Below are 22,895 nucleotides of genomic sequence, written 5' to 3'. Positions count from 1 at the left end.
AAAAAAAAAGAAAAAAAGAAAGAAAGAAAAGAACAAAGAATTCCCAACAGAGTTCATCATGTTCCCATATAGAAGCATTGCTAATTTGGGGGGAATTTAATATATTGATATATGTAACCCCTCTTTTAACTAAAGACTAGTGGGAGCTTGACATTGGAAAATTTTTGTCTCCATAGGATTCTGATAGGTTCCCAGTTCCAGATATGGATTCTTTGACACTGAGCAAATCTCTTAGCCAATCAGAAAGCTATTGCTCACCCACTGAGACTGTGTGCCACTATTGCACTGGCTTGTACATCTTGCCAAGGTGTTTGCTTCTGAGTAGCATAGACCTCTGGTTACTCAGAAAAGACCCTTGTTGGCCACTTTCCCCCTGTGGCTCATGTAGGGCTTTCCAGCACTGGGCAGGATAACTGTCTGGGTGCTGGCTTTCTTCTGAATGCCAGGACAGATGGGCGTGGTAGAACACACCTTTAATCCCAGGTCAGGTCTCTCCATGCTCGGTGTCAGCAATAGGATCTTAACTTTTGCCTCAGGGGAGTATCTAATACTTCCTATTCTACATTGTCCAAATTGGTGGTATTTCTTTTAGCAAAAATGTAATTCAGATTATTGGTTAGGATGGTGTGGTGTAGAAGTGTACCTTAGTGAAGGCCATACACATTGCCATCTTATACATAGCTTCAATTCAACAATAGTTTCTGAGATTTCATATGTAAACATTATATTCCTGTATTCAAAATAATGTTATTCAGGACAAAATTCAACCTCTGAGATATTAAAGCTTCATCATTAACCTGAGGCCCAGAAGTTATAAAGTTTATGATAAATTACTCTTATTGTGGAATAACATTGAAATTAATTATTGTATAGTTGTGTCAATTTGTACATTTGAAGTAAAAATGACATAATTCCAAAGATTTCATGGAAAATAATCCAGAGCAATTCTGGTATAAAACTGTCTAAGTGTACTATAAACACCTCTTGATTCTCACAAAGGATAGCCTCAGAGTGGAAAAATCTTGTTAGGGAAATTGAGAGAAAATAAATAGTCGACCTGTATTAAGTGTGCGGTATTTTGAAACGCCTTTCAGATGTGTCTGAATAACAAGTGAGTGAAGAAGTTCTTTCATTAAAATTTTCTTTCTTTCTACATTTTCAGATAGTCAAAGGAGGCTTAAATATAATTCGTTCTTAGCTATGCAGAATAAACACAGACTATTTTGAGACAGAACAAATAGTGATATAGATGTGAAAAAACGATCTCAAAAATACAGAAGGGGTTGAAATAAAGAAAGCTATTTGATAGTGTGCTGTGGCTATGCTGGGAATAATCACTTTACCTGCACTGAAAATGGAGTATACTTTCTTCTTCTACCAAGAACCTTTGAAACCACTTATAATCATGAAATTCTAAAGAGACTGTCATGCATTGGAACATGAACAGTGAAATCTAAATTCCTGACATGGGATCTGCATTTTTCATTGATTTTACAATAATGGATCATTATTTGCATAAATTATGCAATGAATAATTGATGAATATATTCCAATATTTTATTTTCAATTCATTGTTAGAGCTATAGTATATGCAAATATAAAACCTAATTTGGGGCTGCAGAGATGGCTTAGCTGTTAAGCACTTGCCTGTGAAGCCTAAGAACCCCGATTCAAGGCTCGATTCCCTAAGACCCATGTTAGCCAGATGCACAAGGAGGCGCATGCATCTGGAGTTCATTTGCATTGGCTGGAAGCCCTAGTGCACCCATTCTCTGTCTGTCTCTATCTGCCTCTTTCTCTCTGTCTGTTGCTCTCAAATAAATAAATAAATAAATACAAAAAACCCTAATTTCTATAGAAGAAAACTATAAACTAATCATAAATAATATATTTTTAGACTTTGAGTCTCTGATACACATCTCTTTGCCCCTGTTTTTACTCCCTCCTCATCATGTTCCCTACAGAAGATATAGATTGAGAAAGACCGTGTTAGTATACATATTTACCTCTTTCTGAATAGGTCAGGGAACTCTGCATATGTTATATAAATTGTTGAGCTACTTATACTTCCTTTTTCATAAGCTTATGTATCCATAATAGCCTACTGAAGATAGAGACGAGTAGAATTAAAATGCCAAGAGATGAGATAAAGGATTAATAGACATGTGACAGATAGATGGGAGGTAGAAAAGATAAAGGAAAGAGAGAGGAGAGAGGAATCATGCCTTCATGTTCCAGGAGCAGGGAAACCATAGTGGTGTAGGTGAATGTAAATGTAAATGTGGAGAGATAAGCTCTTATGATTCCTATTTTTCCTCTTAAAATTTTAATTTGTCAGTTTTTTTAGAACTATGCTTAATAAAATTATTCTAACTTATGGTATTTGTAAGTATCCCATGATGCTATTATGTAAGCTTATTAGTATTGTATTGTTTTACAAAGTTCCAGTCCTTGGAGATGTAGGGAATACATTAGTTGGTGGGGTTGATATTTTAATTATGAATAATGAGGTGGTATTTAAAGCCTGTAATCAAGAAAATTTACTGCAAGCATAAAGGGTATTTTGAGGATTTCTAGCTGTATAAATATTAAGTATAATATTAAATATTTATATTGTATGCTGCTTATATAAACTTAAGTATTTATCATATTTATATGCAGCTAGGGTCTTGACACCTCCTTCAATAGCATGCTCCCAATTGCCTTTCTTCCAAAGTTGCAAAATTTATAAGCACATATTTTTTTTTCTCATTCTCAATATAACCATAAATATCTTATTGCAGACATTTTGTTACAATGTATTTTATGTTCCAAGGTTAGTGAAACTCATTCCATCTTTTTGTTTTGTTTCAGTTTGGTTTGGTTGTTTGGGATAAGGTCTCATCCTGGCCCAGGCTGACCAGGAATTCACTAGGTAGTCTCAAGTTGTCTTGAGTGATACTCACACAGTGATCCTCCTGCCTTGGCCTTCTCTAAAGCCCTGAGTTAAAAGTATGCACCACCACACCTGGCTCTACTTAGTTTTCTATATATACTTAAAGCCATTGTACTGGTATTTCCTGATTACAGATTAGCTATATAAGTAAAAATCACAGGTTTTTAAAATCAGCAGTGGTATCAGGAAACTGATGCTGAATCTTCAAATTAATCAAACAAATAAAAACTAAGGATATCTGGTCTAAATTCTGTCAGCACTGAAATGCCCTACCTAACATTAGATTCCAAAACATGTTCATTATCTGTCTGTTCAGTGGGCTACTGATTTCTTTCATTCCTTTGTTTCTTCTTAAATCCCATTTATTTAAATTTATTTTATTTTTCTTAATTATTTTTGTTTCCATTACAATTTTGATCGTGTATATTAGAATATTATGCTGCACCTAATTATGATGTCATCTTGCCACAGCCTCCATTTGGGATGTAAGTGTAATTATTTCACACTTGAGGCTGGGTATACTCATGAATGACTCAGTCTCTACTCTTACATCACATATAAGAGGCTCAAGCAATAAGTAGACACAGGAACCTAATGAGTCTCTCCTGCCAAGTGCACCAAAAGGAACATTCTGCTTCATTTAACCATACCACTCAGGCTTTTGTCCACAAACTTAATGTGATAGTCTATTGTCTGTTCTCTTAATCATACTATCTCTATTGCTAGTTGTCACACAAATTTACTTTCTTCTTCTTCTCATCTCCTCTGAGCTTCCCCTGTTCCCTCCTCTCTCCTGGCTCTGCATTCTTTTCTGCTTTCATCATAGGACCCGAGGTAAAAGAACTGCCTCCTGCTCACATTGCAACATTTTTTGCACAAGAACTGTAATTAAACATCTTTAAGTTATTTTATTCTGCTATTGCATTGTGATTTTTCCTCAAGAGAAAAAAAATATCTGTTCACCCCAAGTAAGACAAGGATGACAGACAAAAAAAAAAAAAAAAAAAAAGATTCCAGCTAAGACTAGCTTTGTGAATGAATGAGTATACTCGGTTACATATAGAGGTATGGGAGAGGGGCTATTTTCAAAGTATAGGTGACTCAAACACAGCTGTGTCTCTGAAAGCCCACCCCATCTTAAGTGGTGAGTCGTAATGACTATTCCTAGAAGCTTGCTGCACAAGAGCAGGCAGACCAGACAGTGGCCGACAAGACTCCTCAGCAATTGTCTGCTGCTTTTATAACCTTGGGGGCAAAGGCTTGTGAAATTAGGAAATTTCATGAGTTTCCTAAGCTTTGTGATATTTTTAGCTTCCAGAGTCTTATGTGCTTCTTGCCTTTTTCTAGGAAACATATTTTAATTAAGATAAATTATTATCCCATATTCTACCTATCTCTCCAGTTCTTACACTCTTCCTGCCCTTTGCTCTATGCTGTTCACTGAGTCTTGGAGGGGGAGATAGAGATTTCTGATTATCTCTAGCCATATTTGCTAAGTGGCCAAAACAATTGCGTGTTCTCACTCTAAGAAGTTTGACTGACTATGAATCTCCATAGTGCTCTGCCCTAGCAGTAAAGACAAAATATCCATGAACAAGTCAGAGAACAGCAGAAATCTGAGTGTAAACACAAATGTTTAAAGTCACTTTGAAAGACAACGTTAGCATCTTTCATCAGAACATTAGTAGTGGCTTGTCCTTTCCTGAGCCTATGACCTCTCAAACAATAGGTCTTTTCCTGGATTGACATTACCAAATATCAGTTCCCTACTGTGGTTCAAGGCTTAAATATAAATTGGAAAGCAGTTATGTGCACCTGTAACAACTGTGCCAATATTAAACATGCAGACTCATCTTGCCTAACATGTTGGTAGTCAAGTGCATGGGGTCCATAACCAAGCAGAACTGTCATAGACAACTCCCTCCTAGCAGTTTTCAAGCAAATAATGGCACTGTAAAACCCACCCAACAAAGGGGGATACTCTAGCCTGATCTTGACCACATTTTCCATGGTCTACTCCCAGAGTTCAGTCTTTTGTTGTGTGGTATTTCTTGAAGAGACAAGAGCGAATATTGTTTGAGTCCAGATATGAGAGCAACAGTAGATCCTAGAGATTTTATGGAAGTTACTTATAGGAGTTTGTAGACTCAATGACAGGGCCATTATGGAAAAATCCTTTAGCATGGATAATGAGTCATAAAAGCTACATTTCTTGAGCTGTATGCCTACATTGTAGGCAGTTCTACTGAAGAATCTCCTCTCCTCAGCAATATTCTGTTATTTTTACTCTAGGTAAGGACTGTATAAATCTTGCATTTTTTTTTTTTTACTTTCTTGAATCTTTTATGTTTAATTAGCATGCAATCCTATTATTCCACTTTTTCTTTTTTTTAATTATTAAATTATTATATTTATTTAGGGACATACAAAATCAAGGAAAGAAAAATTGGTACACCAGCATGGTCTGAGAGCCCATGTGGCCCTGGAAGAAACGTGAAAAGAGATTTAGAGAAAGAAGGGAAGCACAGGGAGCTGCTGCCACAGGGAGGTCAGGAGGGCTCTAGAAGGTTCAAGAGTGCTCTCCCCTCCTCTCAGCCCAGCTGGGCTGACAGACCTGGAGAACTGATGAATGGGCAGCCAAGAGGGAGGCTTGTCCCCGGACACACCTCTATTTATAACCTTATTGTGGTGGCTCAGGTGAACCAGCCTGAGGTTGTGATAGGTCTGGACTAGGGGCTGGATCAGGAAGAGGGGCTGGATCAGGAAGAGGCCAGCCATGATGCCACGTTCTGGGATCTAAGCTTGACCAACCACAATGTCAGGATTAGATTTGAATTCTTTTTTTTTTTTAATTAATTATTTAATTAATTAATTTATTTATTTTAAATTTAATGTATTAGTTTTCTTTTCAGTAAATACAGGCAGTTTGGTACCATTATTTAGGCTCATCTGTGATCTATCCCCTCCCATTAGACCCTCCTTGTTAATGAAAATGGGTCATGCATTGTGGAGTTAGCCCCCAGTTATTGGTATGATAAATGTCTCTGCAAATCATGACCCAACATGTAACTCTGACACTCTTTCCGCCCCCTCTTCCGCAAGATTTCCCTGAGCCATGTTGGGTTCATTTTTGGTCTGCTTCAGTGCTGAGGTGTTGGGGGCCTCTGAGGCTTTGGCTCTCTGATTTGGTAGGAGTTGATTTTTCTCTGCGTCAATCTCCTTCCCCTTTGTGTTGGTATCCGGTTCACAGGAAAACATCACCCTTGCTTATTTCACCAGTTGTCCTTAGTTTCAGTTGGGCCCCTTTTGAGGTATGTTGGGGCAGCTCTCTTCTTAGGATCTGCATCTATCTGGAAAAGAGAAGCAGATTCTCCAACGGAGAGTAAGTTAGCACCCAGAAAATTGAGATAACACTTACTTTTTTGATAGACAGTATGGTAGGTTTAGGTCCTCTTATACCCCGTGATTGATGGTAGCTTGATATTGTAGAGTGAGCTTGTGTTTGGGTATGGTTCTGACTTGTTTCCCAGCTCCAGCTATGGGTCTAGTACCACTGAGTGGATCAGTTAGCCAAATCAAGAGCAATTGATTCCTCACCATGGCTGTGTACCACTATTGCACTTGTTTGGGCATCATATCCAGTTATTTGTTGCTAATTAGGTTAAACAATGTGTTGCTTGGACAGATCTTGGTCATTTCCCCAAGTCGCCTATGTAGCGCCTTCTGGCACTAGACACGCTGACTATCTGGGGACTGACTCTCTCCTGGCTTCCAGCCATGTCATTCCATTTTACGCGTCAGCTGCGTATGGAGTCTTCAGCAATAGGGTCTTACCACTGGCCTTTGGTGGGTCATCAAGTACTCTGACAGAAGTCTGTCATTGTTTTGGGAAACCTTGTAGGTTTCTCTGATCAAAAGCTCATTGTGGATGGTAGGCCCAAGCTGGAAGTGGGGGTTACAGGTCAGTGTCCACTAAGAAATGAGTCATAAAAGCTACATTTCTTGAGCTCTATGCCAACATTGTTGGCAGTTCTACTGAAGAATCTCCTCTCCTCAGCAATATTCCGTTGTTTTTACTCTAGATAAGGACTGTATAAATCTTGCATTTTTTTTTTTTTACTTTCCTGAATCTTTTATGTTTAATTAGCATGCAATCTTATTATTCCACCTTTTCATCTTCCAGGAGAGACTGTTTAAATTCTGGAAAGTAGCTAAACAACAATGGTGGCACCTTGGATGCATACCTTCCCTGTCAAGAATTAGGTAATGATATAGAACAAATTTTCCCTGGTATACCAATAACCTATCAGTTGTCAAGAAATCATAAATAGGACAGAGATTCAATGAGAATGAGATCAGTTTCTGTTCTGTTAGCATACATGAATTTACCTTGTGTAAAACTTTCTGGTTAAAGAGTGGGCAATTAGACATTAGGCTTGTCATGATTAGTCTGTGATATTAAGGTGTTATGCACATCACATCCAATGTTCCTCTGTTCCCATGAGGGTTGGGTAAGTGAGTTTGTCTCTTCAGTCCTGGAAACTCATTCTTGCATGGAACACCTATTGCTGCTCACCAGATGCTTGCTCATGTAAAGCGAGATACACAATGTGATGCATGAGTCTGGAGTTTGTTTGCAGTAGCTAGGAGGCCATGGGGCATCCATTCTCTCTCTGTCCCTCCCCATTTCTCTCAAATAAAAAAATACATGCAATATAAAATATATTTATATTCAAGGAATTAAACCCAGGTCATCAGGCTTTGCAAGAAGGCATCTTAAATGCTGACCAAGCTCTCCAGCCCTCATCATGTTTTTTTTGAAGATGACTTATCAATGTTATTTCTTTTCATATTTATCAAAATAAGATCTTTTATTTCATTATAAAATGCATAATCATACAATAGGTATTGCATTTGAAACAGAATTCTCATCTTTTAAACTAGGAGGTTTATGAATTCTGCAGCTCACGCTTCTAGGTACACCTTCAAGAATGGAATTATTCTTTTTAAAAAGAAATATAGTCCTATGTAGAGCCAATCTCTTCCTTTAAATATTATTTTGTTTTCAATTTTTTTATTATGACAAAATATATGTAGCTTAACACTTGGGCTGCAGAGAGGCTCAGCAGTTACGGGTGCCTGCTTCCAAAGTTTGCTGGTCCAGGTTCCATTCCCCAGTACCCACACAAAGCCATATGTACAACTTTATCTTGTGTGTGTGTGCACATGCTGTGATAGGGCATGCCAGATGCATGTGTCACTTTTTTAGTTTGGCTTTACATAAGTAGCTGGGCGATTGAATTGTAGGCTGGCAGGACTTTGCAAGTAAGTGCCCGGAACATCGGAGCCATCTTCCATACTCCCCTCTAAGACCCATCCTGAGCTCCAGTCTCAAGATCACATGTAGCTAATCACCCAAGAGCATTTTTAAGATGCATTGCTTTCTCTTTCACATCACATGTTTTTGTTTTGTTTTGTTTTGCTTTTGTATCTTTTACTGAATCATTTCATCAGGAATAAAAGAAAAAAAGGTCATTTTCCAGGCTTGATCCTCAGCCTGTGGTGCTCTCATGAGGTGGGACTTGTAAGGACCTGGATGTGCTGGAAGGTAGGCAGTTGACTATGCGCTCTTGAAGAGGGTATTAGCACCTTGGCCCTTGTTGCAGTCTGGTTCGCATTGCTGGTAGAAATCACCCAACCAAGAGTAGCTTCTGGGAAAAAGAGGTTTATTTTGGCTTACAGGCTTGAGGAGAAGCTTCACGATGGCAGGGGGAAACGATGGCATGAGCAGAGGGTGGACATCACCCCCTGGCCAACATAAGGTGGACTACAGCAACAGGAGGGTGTGCCAAAACTGGCAAGGGGAAACTGGCTTTAATACTCATAAGCCCACCCCCAACAATACACTCCCTCCAGGAGGCACTAATTCCCAAATATCCATCAGCTGGGAACCTAGCATTCACAACACCTAAGTTTATGGGGGACACCTGAATCAAACCACCACAGCCCTCCTTTCTCTTTCTCTGCTTTTCAGATCTACTGATGTGTTGCCTGCATGAAAATGTAGATTATAGCTTCTAAAACTGTGAGACAAAACAAATCTTTCTTCTTCAAAAATGTTACTTTAATAAGATTGGTGCTACAGTAATGGAGAGTTAGCACAAACACCTTTATGAGTATCGCAATTTTCTTTATTTCTTTTTTTTTCTTGTTTGAGTTACAGTTGTTGTTTGTTTAGTTCAGTTTTCTTTCTCTTTTCTGTAGTTTGTGATACATACACAAACATTTTCTTTGCTTTTTAATTAACTGATTTAAGCGTGTGTGTGTGTGTGTGTGTGTGTGTGTGTGTGTGTGTGTGCGTGCCAGCATGAACATGCTGATATTAGCGTGGCATATAGGTTGCACATTTTATCAGAAAACAGCTTTTGGGAATCTTCATCTCCCACTTCTTTGAAGCCAGCTTCTCTCATTTTCCTGCTCTCTTTCCTAGGCTATACCAAGACAGAAAACTCCCCAGTCTAATCCTTGCTTCTGAGGTTAAGGAAGTTTACCACAGCTTCTAGCTTTTACATGAAGTCAGAGGGTCTCAACTCAGATCCTTAGAGTTGCAAGAAGCACTTTATCCCTTAAGCCTATGTTTTGGTTTTTGTAATTAATGTAAAATTCCACATATTTATACTTTATTAGAAAAATTGAAGGGAATAGCATAATCCTTAACAAGTAATACCAACCTGCTAACTTTTACTAACTCTATAGCTCCTTAAATCTGCTAACATTTGTTAAGATATAAACATTCATGATAGTGAGTAATAATATATAATTTAGTGCTCCTCAAAATAAACCTATTTCTTATTTATTATCTTCAGCTCCATTTCCACACCACAAAGAATTACTTACTAGAAATAATATATTTAAATTACTTTTATGTTTATGAAAAGAAATGTTAAAATAATTTAGTGCATTATTTTAACACAGTAATTATCACCAATTTATTTTTTAATTTTTTTTTGTTTATTTTTATTTATTCATTTGACAGCGACAGACAGAGAGAGGAAGAGGCAGAGAGAAAGAGAGAGAGAGAATGGGCGTGCCAGGGCCTCCAGCCACTGCAAATGAACTCCAGACACATGCGCCCCCTTGTGCATCTGGCTAACGTGGGTCCTGGAGAATTGAGCCTTGAACCAGGGTCCTTGGGCTTCACAGGCAAGCACTTAACCACTAAGCCATCTCTCCAGCCCTATCACCAATTTATTTTTATAAGACTTTCTTATGTAATACCTTCTGCAAAGTTAGCAATAACCAAGATGGGGTTCATGTCATATTTCATGATTAGAAACACCACACTTTATGTAGGCAGAAAAATATGAAAGTTTTGTACTACACTGAAAATAAAATAGGTATATTTGTTATTAAAAGTTTAAGCCAAGATGCAATTGAATATGTAATATTCTAGCCAATCGATTCCCTGTCAGACTCTGGTATTAATCAAACCACACATGCTGAAAATGTTTTGCCCTTGGGTTAAGAGGATACATTATTGTGTTTTATACCTATAACTGAGCAAGAGAGTATTACAAATAGGCTTTTACAGGAACTGATTGCAGTCCCGGTCTCTAGAGAATGAAGTTATGGTGGTTTCTAGAGAAAATGAATTAAATGTATGTGAGTGAAAAATTTTAGAACCCAGTGAGGGTTTTTTAAATCATAAAACAATAAAGGACTGGCAGAATGGGCAACTTTTTTTTTCCACACATGGTGAGGACAGTAGGCTGATAATGAAAATGGCATGTGTCTTCTCTTTTGTCTCCCTATTAAGAGATTCTGTCTTTGAGCCTGGCCTCCGGGTGACTTAATGTACAGCACTACATGTAAGAATCACCAAAGCACATAGGCTTTCAGGATAAAATTCACATGCAGAAACTAAGAAACTGTTGCTAGAAAAATGCAGAGCAACTTAAATTTGTTTGAAATCTTAATTTATCCTTCTCACCCGTTGAGCTGATTACTTGTGTAAGAATTATGGGGAATAGAAGGATATGCTATACTTTCTTTCTGAGATGAAATCTGTTGTATTCTGCCTGCTGGGGAAACGTTCAAACTAACACACAAAATGAGCTATCAACCCATTTCAAAAATGGTTTGAAATACTCTGGGTATTTTTCTGCAAAAATCTCAATGCACAATATATAGCTGCCGAGAACGTCCAAAGGTCACCTAAAATTCCAGCTTCTATGTTTCATGAATGAGAGCAACCTAGGTCCATGCTTCTTCACATCACTCCAGTGTGTGTGATGAGGACCTGCTCTGGGCTAGGCCTCCTGCATTAGAGGAGCCTGTGGAATGAATAATTAATGCTCATTCCTACTGTCAACTTCTTTTGTCCTGGGAGGGTATGATGATGCTGATAAATCATGTAATGTTTTTATACCTAATGTGATGAATGCCATATTGAAATCTCTTAAAGGTAGTATTAGATGGTTTGGAAGAAAACCTAGATGTACCTTTGAGTTAGAATTGTTTATAAATGTTTTAGCTGGAGAAAGAGTATGAGAGAAAGAGAGAGAAGGAGAGAGAGGGGGAGAGAGAGACAGGATATAGATATAGATATATTTAGATATGCCATTCATCTGCCTCCCACATTTCTGGCTGCTCTATCCAGTATGTGCTGTTGCTTCATTAATGTTTGGCCACATTTTAAACACTGGAAGAATTTTGATACTGTTGACAACATGCTAGTATAAATACTCAGTGGGCTTGGGATACAGTATTGAATGAAGTGCTAAAAAGGGAGCCACCAAGACAAATAGAATTAATTCAAGATTTTTTTACAAAAGAAAATTTCCTGAAAGAAGTTCTGAAAAATGATAAATTATCATGGAAACATGGAAAGAAATTAATATTTTTCCCCTGCAGCTCCACTAGTATAGAGGGTCATCCCCTTGATGTCTATTGTCTCTATGTCCTTGATACCTACACTGTCTTTTCTAGTATCATAGTTTTAAAAATTATCAAAATTTATTTTTTTAGCTTCTTGAAGTAAATTCTCACTCTAGCCTATGCCAATCTGGAATTTACTAAGTAGTCTCCAGCTGGCCTCAAATTCATAACATCCTCCTGCCCCAGCCTCTCAGATTAAGGACACTCATCATCACGCCAAGAAAAAAATATCAAAATTTCTAATTCCCATGATTCAATCTCCAACCTGGACCTATTTGCCTGAAATCTAGCATGCTTGCTGTATAAACAACTCCATTTGAAAATTCGATGCTTGTTTGCCTCAACCTAGCACTTAAAATAGTGTGTCTGGGTATTTATGTTAAATTATCATTCTAAGATATTGGATGTGGGATTGCATAATGATAAGGCTTGTTATTTGATATATAGGAAACACAAAGCAATAGATCTCTTCAGGCTTAAGAGCTCCAAGTAACTGGATCACTAACCCTATTTTTATTCATTGCTTACCTCTATCCTCTTCATTTCTTTGAATGCAGTCACCTTAGCCCTCTTACTTGCAATTGTTATACATTATAGTTTATACATCTTGCATTTAATTTTTTTCCAATGCACTTTTATCCCTCTATTTAACCTCTCACTTTCTCCTCCCACTGGCCTCTTCCTCAATTAGATCTCCATTGTACTCCCATGCTTTCTGTATTTTATTTCATATTTTATTTTAGGGCCACTGATTGAAATCAGGGATCACTTGCATAATCATGGGTAGGAAGTTGTTATGTACTTGAGAATGGGTGACTATATCACTACAAGACATGACTTCTTCTGTCCCAGAAATTATCAGTTTCTGCTATTTCTTCTGGACAGTGTGAGGTCTCATGGATAACTCCTTCATACTTGATGAGATATTAACGGGTTCAGTTCTATACAAGTAACTTCATGTTATGTGAGTCCATGAGTGTTATAGATTAGTCGAATCTAGTGTGTCATGTCCCATAGAGCCCCCTCATCCTCCTGCATTCTTGCCATCCTTCCTCCATGAGTTTTCTTTAGCCTTAGCGGGTGTGGGTTAGATGCCATGGTCAAGGATGAACATAAACTATTTGCATTTTTGGTAATATTGGCATGTGTGGGACTCTGTCATCATTTCTATGCTTTCCATAAGGAAACTGTAAAAGGCTAAGAATAGTATTAATCTGTGAGAACAAACCTAGGTATTTAAAGAATAGTTATGTTGTTCAGTTAGCATAGTCACAGTGTGGGGTTTCTCTCCGAGGACCTATGTCCCTAGCTACAGACTTTTGTCCAGATTTTTCATACAAGGCATGGCTTTCCCTCCTTTACAGTAGGCCTCAAATCCAATCAGAAAGTAATTGATTACTCTCATAACTCTCCTGCCACTATTGTACCAATAGGTACATCTTGCCTTGTGGGTCAGTTATGAAGTACATAGGATTTACAAATGGATAGTATTGTTAATGTCTCTTCTTCCCCAGCAAATTACATGGTACCTTCTAGCAGAAAGAATGCTAGCAGACAGTAATAATATCTACAGCTTTGCCGGGCGTGGTGGTGCACGCCTTTAATCCCAGCACTCGGGAGGCAGAGGTAGGAGGATTGCCATGAGTTCAAGGCCACCCTGAGATGAAAGAGTTAATTCCAGGTCAGCCTGGACCAGAGTGAGACCCTACCTCGAAAAACCAAAAAAAAAAAAAAAAAAAAAAATCTACAGCTTTGTTTCTTTACTTCCTATAACTGAAGGAAGCATCAGGTGAGTTTAGCAGTAGGGACTAATTGTCTAGATATGGTAGGCAACCAAGAGGAATGTCAACAGTCAATATTGTCTGAGGGGCCTTTATGACTTCCCTGTCCAAATATACTTTTGGAGGTAGCTCATCTCTGCCTCTGGGATTTTAGATTCATACCCTTCATGGCTTCTGGAAATAGCTTCACCTTATGTGAGCCCATGTAAAGGTCCTTCATTGAAACACTTTAAAAACATATTTTAAGTTGATTTAACAAGTGATAGGTTTCCGTATGGCTCATTCACATGTCCTAAATTTTAGTTCATCCTCTCTTCATCCCCATCTCTTCTCATCCCCCATCCTTATCCTGCTCAAACACCCCACAGTTGTCCCCTCTACCTTAGCATCAGGTGTGCTATTCTGTTCCTCAGAACAAACTCCAATAAAGAGTCTTTTCCAACTTCCACGACACTGCAAATACTCATACTGACTTTTATTTACTAATCAAGAAATTGGAAGACAGGCCCCACAAATGAGAGAGGACACATGGTATTTGTGTTTATGAATCTGGATTTTTCTGCACTCAGTATGATCCCTCCTAGTTCTATCATGAATGTTTTGTAGTTCATTTTTCTTTAGTGCCAAATACAGCCCCTTTTTTTTTTTTTTTTTTTTTGGTTTTTCAAGGTAAGGTCTCACTCTAGCCCAGGCTGACCTGGAATTCACTATGTAGTCTCAGGGTGGCCTTGAACTCATGGTGATCCTCCTACCTTTGCCTCCCAAGTGCTGGGATTAAAGGCGTGCGCCACCACAGCCAGCTATTCAGCCCCTTTTTCTATATGTGCTGCGTCTTCATGATCCATTCATCAATTTATGGGTATTAAGACTGATTCTGTTTCATAGATATTGTGAGTACAGTAGCATAAAACATGGCTGGTAAGTTTCTGAAGTAGGTACATACCCAGGAGTGTTGTATCTGGATTATATGATAGGTCTGTATTTCCCTTATGAAAACCACACAAATTTCCATAACGTTTGTATTAGCTTGCATTCCCACTGGCAATGTATAAGGATCCTTCTTTCTCCATATGCTTCCCAGCATTTTTTAATTTATTTACTTGCAGATCTAAGGATGATGAATGCTTTTAAAGTCATTTGTTAGCCATTTGTATTTCTTCTTTGAAAACTCGCCGTCATTCATTTACTGAATGTTGTTGTTTTAGTTATTTTTGTATGTATACATTAATCCTCTGTCAGGTGTATAGTACGTGGCAAAAGTTTTTTTTTTTTTTTTTTTTTTCTGTAAGTCACCTTTTCATTCCATTGACTATGTCTTGTGCTGTAAAAAAGTTTGTTTTTTTTTTAATTTCATGTTTCCCATTTGTCAAATGTTGACCTAATTTCTTTTTAAATTATTTTTATTTATTTATTTGAGAGAGTGGAACAGGCAGAGAAAGAGAGAAAGAAAGAGAGAGGGAGGGAGGTAGAATGGGTGCACCAGGGCTTCCAGCCACTGCAAATGAACTCCAGATGCATGCACCACCTTGCATCTGGCTTACATGGGTACTGGGAAATTGAACTGAGGTCCTTTGGCTTTGCAGGCAAGTGCCTTAACTGATAAGCCATATCTCCAGCCCCTTGACCTTATCTCCTGGAGTAAGTAGTGACTGGAGCACTCTTCAAGAGATTTTTATGTACACTTATATCTTGCAGTATGTCTCCAATTTTCTGTAACAGTTTCATAGTTTGGGGTGTTACATTAATTTTTTTGATCATTTGAGGTTGGTTTGTTTGTCGTGTGTGTGTGTGTGTGTGTGTGTGTGTGTGTGTGTGTGTGTGTGTGTTTGTAAGGTGAGAGTTAAGGGTTTAACTTTACAATTTTAAAAATGGATTTCCAGTTTTCCCAGCACCCTTTGCTGAAGGTGCTGCATCTTTTCCTGTGTGTATTTTTAGCATTTTTGTCAAAGAACATGTGGCTATAATTGTATGGAATTATATCTGTGAAATCTATTTTTAATATTTTATTAATTTATTTATTTTCAAGCAGAAACAGAGACAGAGAAGAGAGGGAGAGGGTTGGAGGGAGAGATACACAGAGAGAGAGAGAAAATGGGCATTCCAGGACCTCTAGCCACTGCAAACAAACTCCAGATGCATGCACCACTTTGTGCATCTGGCTTTACATGGGTGCTGGATAATCAAACCTAGTTCATTAGGTTTTGAATGCAAACATCATAAAGGCTAAGTCACTTCTGCAGCCCTTGGGCCATCTATTCTACTCCACTGATCTACACATCTGTTATTGTGAGAGTACCATGCTGTCTTGATTTATATGAAATCAAGTATGATGTACCTGTAGGTGTATTTATTTTGCTCAGGATTGGTTTTGCTACCCACCATGTTTTTATTTTCTCCCATATGAATTTTAAGATATTTTTTGTTTTTCTTTATCACTAACAGACAGTGATTGAGTTTTATTTAGAATTGCATTGAATTTGTATATTGATGGCAAATTTCACAATTATTAAATTTTTCAGCACATGAGCATGGAAGGTCTTTCCATGTCCTAGTGTCTTTTTAGTTTTATGTCATCAACATTTTAAAGTTTCATTGTAGAGATCTTTCAATTTTTTAGTTAGGTTTATTCCATGGTATTTTATTTCCGTAGCTACTGTGAATGAAATTTTTTTCAATGTCTGTAACTGATGTATAGGAAGGCTATTGATTATTTTTTGGGGTTTTTTAAGTGCTCAATTGCTTGAGGAGTTTATTCCCTCACACCTGTAATCATATCTGCAAACAGGAATACTTTAACTTCATCCTTACTCATTTATACGCCTTCTATTTTCTTCAATTGTTTTATTGCTATGTGTAAAACTTTGAGGACTATGTGGAGCAGAAATGTTGACAGTAGAACATTTTCCCTGTTCCTTATCACAGTGCAAATATTTCAAGTGCTTCTTCATTTAGCATGATGGCTATAGGTTTGCCATTTATTGACTTGTGTAAGTAGAACCATCTTTGCATCTGTGGAATCAAGCCCGGTTTATCATTGTGCCTGATCATCTTTATGTGTTTCTGAATTTGTTCTGTAGGTATTTGGGGGGAGAATTGATGCATCTATATTTATTAGGGAACTTAGAGCATGAGGTTCTTTTCTAATTATGTCTTTTTAATTTTTAATTATTATTTATTTGCAAGGAGAAAAGTGGGGTAGAAATTTGACTAATAGGCCACTTTGTGCATCTAGCTTTACATGAGTATTGGGGGATCAAACCTAGGATACTAGTCTTTACAAGCAAGCACCTTAACCACTGAATCATCTCTCTCCAGTCCCCCTGGTTATGTCTTATTCTGGGTTGGCTGTCCAATTAAACTGGCATCTAATAAATACTTTAGAAGTACCACTTACCTTTCTATTCCAATGTATAATTGGAGAAGTATGACTTTTAGTTCTTATTTAAACATTATGGTAAAATTTGCTGGGATTATTTTCTCGATCTGGGCATTTTAAAATTAGGTACATTTTATTACTGCTCCAATATCATTACTTGCAGTCATTCCATTGGATTCTTTATTTGACCCTAGATTAATTCTGGCAAATCATCAAGAAATCCATTCACCAGCACTTGGGAGGCAGAGGTAGGTGGATCACCATGAGTTCAAGGCCACTCTGAGACTACATAGTGAGTTCTAGGTCAGCCCGGGCTAGAGTGAGACCCTATCTCAAAAATACCCAAAAAAAAAAAAATCTATTCATATCCATTTTAAAAGTTTATTCATTTATTTGCAAGCAGAGAGACACAGAATGCATTATGTGTTAGACTGAGAAAGAAAGAGAATGGCTGTGCCAGGACATCTCACCACTGTAAATGAACTCTAAATACCCTCTTTGTGCATCTGGCTTTATGTTGGGTACTGGAGAACCAAACTCTGGTCATTAGGTTTTGGAGGCAAGCATCTTTATTGCTGTGCCATCACTCCAACCCCATTTGTTTCCAATTTGATGGTGTAAAGATTTTCAAAGTATGCTTTTATAGTTTATTGAATTTTATTGGTTTTCATTGTAATGTATCCTTTTTATTTCTAATTTTATTAAATTTGTTGTTTATTTCTCTAGTTTGGCTAAGGGTATTTCAAACTTGCCTCCACTTACTTTTCATTTGTTTGTTTGCTTTTTTGTTTTTGTTTTTGTTTTTTGAGGTAGGGTCTCTGACTAACTCAGGCTGACCTGGACTTCACTATGTAGTCACAGCAAGCTTCTTATCTCTGCCTCCCAAGTGCTAGGATTAAAGGCAGGTGCCACTATGCCCAGCTTCAAACTTGCTTATGCTTTCAAATAATTAATTCCTTGTTTTGGTGATTGTTTTTTTAGTTGCTATTTCATTATTTCATTCCCACTCTTATTTATTAATTTAAGATTATGGAGTTGGTTTATTCTTATTTTTCCAAGGTCTTCATAAGGTACAGCACTAATTTACTTATTTAAGATCTCACTGTTGTTTCAATGTCAGCACTTAGAGCTATAAATTTTCTTCTTAGAACTGACTTTGATGTATCACATACATTTTGAGTTGTTTTGTTTTCATTTTCATTGAATTCTAGGATTTTTAAAATTTCTTTCTTGATTTATTATTCAATAGTATTGATCAATCACCAGGAATTTGTGTATTGTAAGTAATTTTTCTTTTGTTAGTTTGTAATTTCTTGCATCCTGGTCAGATAAAATACATTGGAATATTTCAATTTTTGTTTAAACTTGTCAAGATTTGGGTCCTATTTATGAGAGTGTGTGTTAAAATTACTTACTGTCCTTGTGTTGGAGTTAATCTGTGACTTCCTTTCTTATAGTATTTGCTTTATGGAATTAGGTGGCCCTGTGTTTGGAGCATACAGAATTAGGATTATAATATTCTCTTGGTAGATTGTCATCTTGATTAATATGAAGTGCCCTTCTTCATCTTTTCTGACTAGTTTTCATTTGTAATCTATTTTTCAGATAATAGAATAACAGCACTGGCATTTTGCTCGGTTTCATTTGCTTAGAATGCTAGTTTTCATTGTTTCACCCCAAGGTAGTATTTGTTTTTGAGAGTGACTTCACTTTCTTAAGCAGACAAAGGATGAATCTTATTTTCTCATTCAGCTTGATTGTCTGTGTATTTGATTGGGGAATTTAGACCATTAATATTCAAAATTGTTATAGAATAATGTGAGTTATTTTCTATCATGTTAATGGCTTTGTGATGTTTGTGTTTTCACTGGACTTCATTTGCTTGACAAGCGATCTAGCATTTTTCCCCTAACTTCTTTCCTGTGACTATCCTTCTCTTCACTTTGTAGCTCTCCTCTTATTGCCCCCAATTAATGATGACTTTGTGGTCATAATTCTTTTAATCTGTTTTTATAATGAAATATTTCTCTTTACCCATATATTTTGAGAGATAACTTTGTTGGATATGTGACTTTGTGTTGGCAGTTGAAGTATTTTATAAGAGAATATATCAGTCCATGCTCCTTTGGCTTTTAGAATTTCTATGGAAAAACTGGTCTTACTATGATGGGCCTGCCTCTGTATATGCTGTGTTGTTTTTCTCTTGAGTCTGTCCCTAGCCTTTCTTTGTTCTGTGTGTTTGATGTTTTCATTATAGTATGGTTTGGGGAATTCTTTTATGGTCCTGTATACTTCATAATCTGACTGCCCTTGTACCTGGATTTGCATGACTTTAAAGAAATACAGGAATCCTCCAGGGTCTGAGTTTCTTGCAATCTGACAGTGTGTGGGAAGGCACAGTAGTCTGGAGTGAGTAGGCCAGACCCATTTCTGGACTCCTCCTACCTCCCAGGTCTGAGTTCCTTCATGATCAGTGTATAGGCAGGCACAGAGGTCTGGACTGAGTAGGCCAAACCAGTTTTTAGGCTCCTCTCACCTCCAGGATCCAAGTTGCTTGTGCACACATTGTGTCTGTATCTGGCTCTTCCAGCCTCCCTAGTCCGGTTGCCTGCACTGGCCTGCATCCTAGAGGGCATGGCATGAAGTAGACAAGATCCTTGTTCTCTTCCTCCTCCTACTCCCCTGATCCAGGTAAGTTCCACTGTGCCTTGCTTTGGGAGGTCTTGCCCCCATGTAAGATGTAGAATCAGACCTTTTACTCTTGTATCCTGACTGTCTAATAGGTATCAACATCCCTGTTCCCCTGAATCAGAAAGTGCATGGGCCAAAGAACAAAAAATTGCTTCCTCCTCAATAAAATAAAGAGACTTCCTAAAATAGGTAGACATCAATGCAAAAAAAGCCAACAAAAGTCAGAAAACTGAGAGATCTCCACCAATAATACCTAGATCTACTATGGAAGCCTCTACTGAAATCATAGAGAAATCAGAAGAGATACATTTAAAAATGAAAACACAACAACAATGAGACCCTGAATAAAAAAAAAATCAGTGAAATGGAAACAAACCATCAAAGAAGCAACAATTTTATCAATGAAATTGAATAGAATCATTTCCTAGAGTGTTCAGCCTTTGAGAGTAGGCTTAACTTGATTGAAGAAAACATTAGAGCCCACCAAAGAGATATAAATAAAGTGAAAGTAAAGAAATGTAAAACTTCAACAACCAGTTGATTAAGCTTAATGAAGACTTGATCAAATGCAAGAATGAACTACAGGAAGCATCAAGGAAATCAGAACTAGAATTTAAACATTCCCTTAAAAAAGATGGACAGGTTAAAAAATAACACAACAGAAAACAAAACTCAAATAGAAATTATAAAAAAAAAAAAAAAAAAAAAAAACCTCTCTAGAACCACTGACCAACAGAGTTACTCATGTAAATGACAGAACCTCTGGCCAGGAAGATATGTCAGAAGAAATTGATCAGGAGGCCAAACACTTTCTAAGTAAAAAGTAAATAAATAAAAGTGAACAGAATATGAGGGAACTGTGGGACCCCTAAATTGACCAAACATCCAGATCGTAGGTGTACCAGAGAGAGAAGAAATTCAGACCAGAGGCATAGAGAACACACTCAACAATATTATTGAAGAAACTTTTCTTAATCTTGCAAAAGAGAGGCCCATCCAGATCCAAGAAGCCCACAGAACACCAAACAGGCAGGACAGAAGAAACTCTTGAAGACACATCATAGTTAAAACTCTGAACAATGAAAACAAAGAGAGTGTTAAAAGCAGCAAGAAAGAAGCAATCCACAACATACAAAGGCAACCCCATTAGAATAGCATCAGATTTCTCAATGGAAACCCTGAAAGCCGGAAGGGCATGGAATGGAACATTGCAAAGTCTGAAAAACTATGGCAACCAACCCAAACTACTTTTCTGACTGAGACACACTCTGCTTCTGTTTCTGTTATAGAAGATGGAATTCTAGTCACATGATTCAGTTCTCTTTTTGATACTTATAAAAATGTTTAGATTTTACTGTATTGTGCTTATCAAAGCCATAACACTAAAGAAACTTGTTTTGCATATTGTTTGCTAATACTTTATTTTAATAAACCTAAAAATCTGTATATATATATATATATATATATATATATATATATATATGCCTCATAATAACAAGTTGGTGTTGCTATCTGATAAAAGAGAGTTCAAACCAAAAATAATCAAAAAGGACAAAGAAGGTCACTTCTTACTCATCAAGGGAATGATCCAACATGAGCACATCATAATAATAAACATATATGCACCAAACACAGGTGCATCACAATTTATAAAACAAAATGTACTCATCAATAAAGCAGAAATATACACCAATGCCCTCATAGTCAGAGACTTCAATACTCCACTATCATCAATGGGCAGATTTTCCAAGCAGAAAATCAACAGGGAAATAATAGAGCTCAACAACACCATAGATCAACTAGACCTAATGGACATGTACAAAACTTTCCACCCCAGGTCTACAGAATACACATTTTTCTCAGCAGCCCATGGAACCTTCATCAAAATAGAGCACATATTAGGCCATAAAATGTGCCTCCATAAATTCAGGAAAATTGAAGTAACTACCTACATCATATCAGATCACAATGGTATACCACTGACATAAGCCTAATATCTATAATCTACAAAGAACTCAAAGACTAAACCATAGAAGAATAAACAACCCACTCCCAAAGTGGGGCAGAGAAAAAAGAATTACAAATGGCTAACACACACTTAAGAAAATGTTCCACATCACTAATCATTAGGGAAATGCAAATTAAAAAAACCTTGGGATTTCCCCTTACTCCAAAAATGATAGCAATCATTAAAATATCTAATGGCAAATGCTTGTGAGGATGTGGGGAAAGAGGTACTCTCATCCACTGTTGGTGGGAATGTAAGCTTGTACAACAAACACTATGCCAAACAATTTATAGATTCCTAAAAATGAAGCTACCAACAGTCCCAATTATTCCCTTACTGGACATTTATCCTAAATGTTCCATGAATCAAAACAGAGACATTTGCTCAACCATATTTCTAGCTGCTCAATTCATTATAGCTAAGAACTGGAATCAGCCCTGATGCCATCATTGGATGAGTAGATAATGAAGTTGTGGTACATTCACACAATGGAATTCTATTCAGCAGTAAGAAAAAAAAAAAGATACAATGAAATTTGTAGAAAGACGGACAGATTTGAAACACATCATACTCAGTGAACACACACAATCACAGAAAGACAAACACCAGATGGTGTCACTTATCTGCAGTGAGAAACCTGGACCTGCATGAGTTGCAAACATATGTTATTGGCAACTTAAGGCCTATAATCTAGGGATGGAAGGGTTTGGGAGAGGGGAGGAAACAAACACAAAATTAAATCCAAACTTAGCTGGTGCCATAGAAACCTTTATCCTTAGAGGTAGCCTAAAATATATAAATCTCAAAAGGAGTAAGGAGTAGCACCTGGAAAGCAGGGCCCTGACTATGGTGGGATGAAGCTTAAGTTTAAACAAAAAAGAAAATTTATCTCTTTCTTGCCTGTAGCTCCTACGACTAGAGATTGGTTGCTACCCACATTGAGCTGCTGACTGGAGTGACCTATGAGGTCCCCAAATCAAGACAGCTTTCTGTCAAAGCACTAGATTACCACCTGATGTAAATGCTAAGACCCTATTGCTGAAGACACCATATGCTGTTGACACAGGGCACAGAGAGACCTGGCTGAAATTCAGAAGAAAGCCAGTTACCATACAGTTAGCCTGTCTAGTGATAGAAAGCACTACAGGAGCTACTTAGGGAAAGTGC

The sequence above is a fragment of the Jaculus jaculus genome, chromosome 12 (assembly GCF_020740685.1).
Source record: "Jaculus jaculus isolate mJacJac1 chromosome 12, mJacJac1.mat.Y.cur, whole genome shotgun sequence".
NCBI classification, from domain to species: Eukaryota; Metazoa; Chordata; class Mammalia; order Rodentia; family Dipodidae; genus Jaculus; species Jaculus jaculus.
The sequence above is the reverse complement of the archived record's forward strand: the minus strand, read 5'-3'. Positions refer to the sequence as shown.